Raw genomic sequence first — 7,959 nt, 5'->3', positions numbered from 1 at the left:
AACAATAACAAAGGCTTCTTTAGAAAGAGTTCCCAGAGATGTATTCTCTGAGGACGTGATGCTGAGCGGAGACCTGACAGATTGGACAATGGAGCTGGAACGGATACAACGTGTCCCAGCAGGTGGTTGGGTCATTACTCAAGAACCACATCATGGGGAGTATCACTGGGAATGAGAGTAAACTCAGTGCTGTTACAGTGGGAAGACAGCATGGGGAGTGTGAGACTGTCCTGTTCTGATGTATGGTATCAAACCTGGGGCTTAGGCTGGAGATGTGGCAACAAAGATGTAGATAAGTGGGCACACCGGGAGATAGGAGAGGGTTTCAAGAAGTTTGTGGAAAAATTCATTATCTTTCTATTCCATTTTCCCATGAACATTTTTGAAGCCCCTTGTATTGAAGGTGGAAGATGGAGCAGGGGGAAGCATTAATTGAAAAGATACTGTCCTACTAAACTTGCTGAGTGCTCATAGTTCTCTGGGAGAGGAGATATCTCACCGAGGAAGAGCACTGAACTGGGTATCCAGACATCTGGGTCCTGTCCATTATCTGTGTGAATTTGGATGAGTCGTTTTCCACATGTGACACATGGAAACTTGGCTGGCTTGTCACTAAAGGCCCTTTTATCTCTAGCATTCTTGGTCTATAGCAATTGTTGGGGCATCTCAGTAGGAGGTTGATTTCACAAAGCAACGGCCTAGGTCCCTATCTTCTGGGCAACTCAACCCTTTCACCACCTCTTATCTGCCCCATGGCGATGTTGGCCAAGCCCAGTTAGCAGGCAGTTGTTCAGCTCTGAAAGCCTGGTCCCTGAAGGTCATCATCTCTCTAAGGGCACAAAGAGAGTCCCTGAGCAGACTAGAAGGGGTTATCTGGTCTCTCATGGTTGAGGGGAAAGATTGAACCTCTGGCCCAGACTGAACCTCTGTTTTCTCTCTTTCTATCTTTTCTGTGTTGCTGTCCCTGGGTTCTTTTGTGGCAGGTCCTCAAGAGCATTCCTTTGGGACTCTCCACTGTGCCAATCCCCTCCACCAGTTGCACCAACTATAAATTTCATCCTGGGTATTTGGGAAGGCAGATGGATCTTGAGGTCTGCATTAGTTTTCTTTGCTGCACAACAAATTACCACAAACATAGCAACTTAAAATGACACACTAGTTCACAGTTCTGCAGGTTAGACATCTGGGTATAGTGTGACTGAGTTTTCTGCTAAAATCAAAAGGTCACCCTGGCTGTATTATCATCTGGTGTTCAGGGTCCTCTTCTAAGTTCACATGGTTGTAACACAATTCTGTTCCCTGCCATTGTAGGATTTAGGTCCTTGCTGGCTGTCAGCTGGGGGCCATGCTGTTCTGAGAGGCTGCCCGTATTTTCTGCCACATGCTCCCTCCATTCTCAATGCCAGCAGTGGAATCTCCATCATACTGAATCCTCCACATGCTTTAAATCTTTGACTTCAGGAAGAGCCCAGCCCTTTTAAAGGGTTCATCTAATTATGTCAGATCCACTCTGAATAGTCTTCCTTTCTTAAAAGCCATTGTATCATACAACATATAACATAACCTAATCATGGAATTGGACAGTGAATAGGAAGACCATAGAAGAATTGATGTACTTGAGTTATGGTGTTGGAGGAGAATATTCAAACTACCATGGACTTCCAGAAGAACAAACCAATCTGTAGTGGAAGAAGTACAGCCAGATGTTCCTTAGAAGCCAGGATGGCTAAACTTTGTCTCTCATACTTAGGACATATTGTCAGGAAGGACCAGTCCCTGAGAAGGACATCATGCTAGGCAGAGTGGAGAGGCAGTGAAAAAGGGGAAGACCCCCAATGAATTGGATTGTCACAGTGGCAGCAGCAATGGGCTCAAGTTTAACAACAACTGATAGGATGGTGCAGAACCAGGCAAGTTTTTGTTCTATTTTTCGTGAAGTTGCTATGAGTCAGTACTGACTCAACAGCACCTAACAACAACAATCATGGATCCTGGTGTAGCATAAGCCCTGAACTGCTAACTGCAAGCCCAGCAGTTCAAATCCACCAGCCGCTCCTCAGAAACCCTATTCAGGGATGCTATGAGTCAGAACCAACTTGATGGCACTTAGCAACAACAACAACAACCATCATAGAATAAAATCTATCATACTCAAAGTTTCAGGGCATGTATGCTGGGGGGTGGGGATCATCATAGAATTCTGCATCTACAAGGACCATATACGGATTTACTTGGTGACAAAGGGTGAAAGACCATTCCTACTTGTTCAAGAAGAGGACAAAACATCCAGTAAAGCTGGACCCCTTTGCCTTTTTGAGGGTCAAAATTAATCCATGAAAGGTATACCCCTTAACATTAGAGCTGTCACACTCTATGTAGTCTAAAATTGTAGGGTACATGGTCCCATGAAGCCTACCCACAATTTGAATGTTGGTAAGCCCTAGATGTATTGTATTAGGCAAATCTGCTGCAAAAGACCTCTTTAAAGTGTTATAAGAACCAAGGTGTTGTTTTGAGGACTAATGTGTGACTGACATAAGTCACAGTATTTTCAATTCCTCATAAGCATGGGAAGGTTGAACAATGAATAAGGAATACCATAGCATAAATGCATTTAAATTATGGTGTTGGAGAAGAATTTTGGAAGTACCATGGACTGCCCAAAGAACCAACAAATCTGTCTTGGAGGAGGTAGAGCCCGAATGCTCCTTAGAAGTCAGGATGGCAAGACTACTTCTCTTCTTCTTTGGACGTATTGTCAGCAGGGACCAGTCCCTAGAGAAGGACATGTGTTTGACTGCTGATCTTAGGTTTGTTCATCCTTACAGATGCATGAGCTAGAAGAAGCATCCAGTCTGACATCTGACACACAGATTTGGAATTTTCCAGTCCCTACAACTGTGTGAGCCATTTCCTAGTGATAAATATCTATATATATGCATATATATGCTTCACTGGTTTTGTTTCTGTAGAGAATCCAACCTAATATATCATCCTACAACTTGTATGGTCTTTGGTCATTATTGTTCAATGAGTCAAATCTACTTTTGAGGTGGTCTCTAAATTTAGTATGGATTACTCCTCAAAAGAAAGAAAACAAAACTTATCACAACTGGATCAATAAGAAACGTCATGATAAATGAAGAAAAGATTGAAGTTGTCAAGGATTCTATCTGTGGATCCACAATCAGGTCTGTAATGAAGAAATCAGATGATGTATTGCATTGGGAAAGGATGCTGAAAATGACCTCTTTATTATGTTAAAAAGCAAAGATGTCACCTTGAGGATTAAGGTGCACCTGACCCAAGGCATGATATTTTCAATTGTCTCATAGGTACAAAAGAAGACTATATGATATGAATAAAGAAAACCATAAAATAATTGATGCCTTTGAATGTAGAGCTGTCAAAGAATATTAAATATATCATGGACTTGCAGAAAAACAAATGAATCTGTCTTGGAAGAAGTATAGCCAGAAGCCATGATGGTGAGACTTTGTCTCCCATTTTTTAGACAAGCTATCAGGAGGGACCGGTCCCTGGAGAAGGACATTATGGTTGGTAAAGTAGAGGGTCAGAGAAAAAGAGAAAGACCTTCAACAAGGATTGACATAGTGAATTGGACAATGAACTCAAATAATTATGGGTAATGCACGACTGAGCAGTATTTCATTCTGTTGTACATAGGGTTCCTATGAGTCGGAACTGACTTGATGACACCTAAAAACAATATATATTTTTTATTCCTCATAAATCTTTTCTGTTGCTTGTGTGTGTAACATGTCATTTTCTGAATCATGTTTGAACTTCTGAAAGTACTGCTGCAACCATAAAATTATCTTCAGTAACATTTTGCTTGCATGTGATATTAATGATATTAGATATTCTGCATTCTGTTGGGGCATCTTTCTTTGGAATGGGCACAGATATGGACATTTTCCAGACAATTGGCCAGGTAGCTGTCATCCAAATTTTTTGTCATAGACGAGTAAGTGCATGCATGAATGACTTCAGTACTACATCAATTTGTTGAAACATTTCAATTGGCATTCTGTCAATCCCTGGAGCCTTGTTTTTTTGCCAGTGTCTTTAGTGCTGCTTGGATGTCTTCATTCAATACCGCTGGGTCTTGATCATATGCTACCTCCTGAAATGTGTGAAATCAACCAATTCTTTTCAGTACAGTGACTCTTTTTTGATGACTCCTGCAGTTTTTTTGCCCAATATTGCAACCCTAAGCTTAAATTTTTCTTCAGTTATTTCAGCTTGAGATGTGTTGAGCATTTTCTTCCCTTTTGGTTGTTGAACTCCAGTACTTTACATATTTCAATTTAATATTTTACTTGGTCTTTTTTAGCTGTTCTTTGAAGTTCTCCATTTCTTTTTTGCTCTCTTCATCATTTCTTCCAGTTACTTTAGCTGCTTTGTGTTCAAGAGCAAGTTTCAGAGTCTCTTGTGACATCCAATTTGGTCTTTTCTTTCTTTATGTATGAGGTTCTGATGTCATCTGAGAACTTCCTTTGTCTTTGGCCATAAATGTTCAATGCATCAAATTTGTTCTTGAGATGGTCTCTGAATTCAGGTAGCATATACTAAGGTTGTATTGGCTCTTGTGTACTTGTTTTAAGGTTTTTCCGCTTCAACCTGAACTTGCATATGGTCTGTTCCACAGTTGACCCATGGCCTTGTTTTGATTGATGATACTGAACTTCTTCATTGTCTATTTCCACAGATGTAGTCAATTTGATTCCTGTGTATTACATCTGGTGAGGTTCATCCATATAGATGTAGTTTATGTTGTTGAAAAAAGGTATTTGCAATGAAAAAATCATTGGTCTTGCGACATTCTATCATGTGAGGTTCAGGGTCATTTCTGCCACCAAGGCCACATTTTCAAAAGACCAATTCTTCCTTTATCCTCTTGTTTCCTACTTTCGTGTTCTAGTCATCAGTAATTATTAATGCATCTTGATTTTATGTTTGACCAATTTCAGATTTCAGAATGTGGTAGAATTCTTCAATTCTTTCATTATTGGCTCAGTCATGGTTTGTAAATTTGAGTAATAGTCATATTAGGTGGTCTTTCTTGTAGGCATATAGGTATTATCCTATCACAGACAGCATTCATGATAGATCTTGAAATGTTCTTTTTGACAATGAATACAATACCATTCCTCTTGAATTTGTCATTCCCGGCACCATAAACCCAATGATTATCTGATTCAAATAATCAATGAAAATCCATTTCAAATGGTCAATGACAATCCTTTTCAGCTTACTAATGGTGAGGACATTGATCTTTATGCATTTCACTGTATTTGTAATGGCTTCCAATGTTCCTAGAATTATACTTTGTACACTCCACACACCAATTATGAACTGATTTTGCATCTGCTTCTTCTCATTTTAAGTTGTGTAACATCAGTGAATAAAGGACTCTAGAAGCTCTGATCTATCCATGTCATTAAGGTCAAGTCGACTTTGAGGAAGCAGCTCTTCCCCAGTCATATTTTGAGTACTTCCAGCTTGAAGGATTCATTTCCCGGCACTACATCAGACAACGTTTCACTGTTATTCATAAGATTTTCAGTGGTTAACCATTCAGAAATGGATCGTCTCTTCCTTCTTCTAACTCTGTCTTGGTCTGGAAGTTCCATTGAAACCTGTCCACCATGAGTGACCTTGCTGCTATTTGAAATACCAATGGGATAGTTTCCAGCATGACAGCAACACAAAAACCATACTGTATGACAAACTGACAGACAAGTGGTGGCATTAGCTGTTAGAGAAGTGCAAATCAAAGCAACAATGAGATATCCTTTCACTCCAGCATTAATACAGAGTTCAAAAAACCAGAAACCAACAATGCTTCTAAGAATGTGGAGAGACAGGAACTTTCATCCACTGTTGGTGGTACTGTAAAATGTTACAATGACTGTGGAAAATGGTATGATGCTTCCTTTAAAAGTTGTAAATAGAAATATTATGTGGCCCAGCAATCGCACTATATCCTAGAGAAATCAGAGCTGTGACACAAATAGATATATGCACACCCATGTTCATTGCAGCGCTCTTCACACTAGCAAAAAGATGGAAACAACTCAAATGCCCATCAATGGAAGAATGGATAAACAAACTATAGCACATACACATAATGACATGCTATGCAACATTAAAGAATAATGGTGAATCTGCAAAATACCTTGTAACATGGATGAACCTGGAGGACATTATGATGAGTGAAGTAATTCAATCACAAAAAGACAAATATTGTATGAGACCACTACTATAAAAAGTCAAGATAATGTTTTCACACAAAAAGAAACATTCTTTGATGGTTACTTTACTAGGGGATGGAAGGGAAGAGAGGGTAAAATACTAGCTAGTGAGTAGAACTCTATTAACTTGGGTGAAGGGGAAACAATAGACAGTAAGAGAGAGGTCAGTAAAAAGTGATGAGGGTAAAGGAAGACAGTGGGAGGAGAACAAGAATTAAAGGCAACAGAGGTAAATACTATTATATACACAATTCTGGTGTGGCATTGTAGGATCAACACCGGATTGCAAACCACAAGGTCTGCAGTTCAAACTCAACAACTGCTCCTTGGAAACCCTATACAGGGTTGCTATGAGTCGGAACCAACTTGACAGCACTTACAACAGTAAGCAACAACACAATAACCATTGAAATAATAATAATCTATGAGTGGATGCATAGATAGACCTGCAAGCTGAACACATGGGAAGGAGAATGGGACTATACCTACAAACTTATACACATAGGTTTGACGGAGGCTATTTCTATATATGAGTATTAATGAGTGTGTTGTAAATATATCCATGAATATAGCAGAACATGGTGGTGGTGGTAATTATGTGTTGTGGACTTATAGTGACCCCATATAAGGTTTCTGAGGCTGTAAATCTATGGAAGCAAAAAGCCTCATCTTTCTCTCATGGAACGCTTGATAGATTTGAACTGCTGACCTTTCGATTAGCAGCCCAACTCATAACCACTACTTATCAGAGCTCCTTATAGTAGTAGATCATGCAGGATGCAGATTTATGAAAACTTACACATCACCAGACACCTTGAAGGAATGAGTTGTTGGCTTGAAGGCTCAGGACCATAATCTTGGGAGAATCAAGGTCAACTGACACAACAGAGTCAGCAAAGACAGTGTTCTACATCCTACTTTGGTGAATAGTCACTGAGGTCTTAAAAGCCTGTGAGCATCCATATAAGGTGCAACAGTTGGCCCCTCCCTATCCAGAGTCAAGAAAAGGGAAGACAATTGAAATGCATGGCAACAATTTGACCAATGGACTAATAGCCTACAAGAACATCAGTCTTCCTGTCCCTGAGACCAGAAGAACTAGATGGTGTTTGGCTATCACTACCAACTTCTCTCAAAGGAATCCCATTAGAAGGTCCCAGATAGAGTAGAATAAAATTCAAAATCATCAAAACGCCAGGCGTATTGATCCAATAAAGAATGGTAGAACCTCTGAGACTATGATCCTCAGTTACCCAGCAGGTCTGGAACTGAACTCATCTCCATGGTTCAATTTTCAGTCAGACAATAGACAGGTCTAAAAAGGGAACAAAGAGCTCAGGGCTATTGCAGAATCTTGTTGTTATGTGCCATGGAGTCGGTTCCGACTCATAGAGACCCTGTACAGAGTTTCCAAGGCCATAAATCTTTACGGGAGCAGAAAGCTTCCTCTTTCTCCCATGGAACAGCTGGTAGTTTCAAATTGCTGACCTTGCGGCTCACAGCTTGATTTGTAACCAGTACACTACCAGAGCTCCCTAAGTACTGAATTTCCAATCACAAGGTTGGCAGTTCAAACTCACCAGCAACTCTGCAGGAGAAAGATGAGGCTTTCTTCTCCCATAAAGATTTGCAGTCTTAGGAAGCCTACACAGGATCACTTTGAGTAAAAATGAACTTGATG

This window comes from Chrysochloris asiatica, unplaced genomic scaffold, assembly GCF_000296735.1.
Source record: "Chrysochloris asiatica unplaced genomic scaffold, ChrAsi1.0 scaffold00339, whole genome shotgun sequence".
Classification (NCBI taxonomy): Eukaryota; Metazoa; Chordata; class Mammalia; order Afrosoricida; family Chrysochloridae; genus Chrysochloris; species Chrysochloris asiatica.
Note: the sequence above shows the minus strand (reverse complement) of the source record.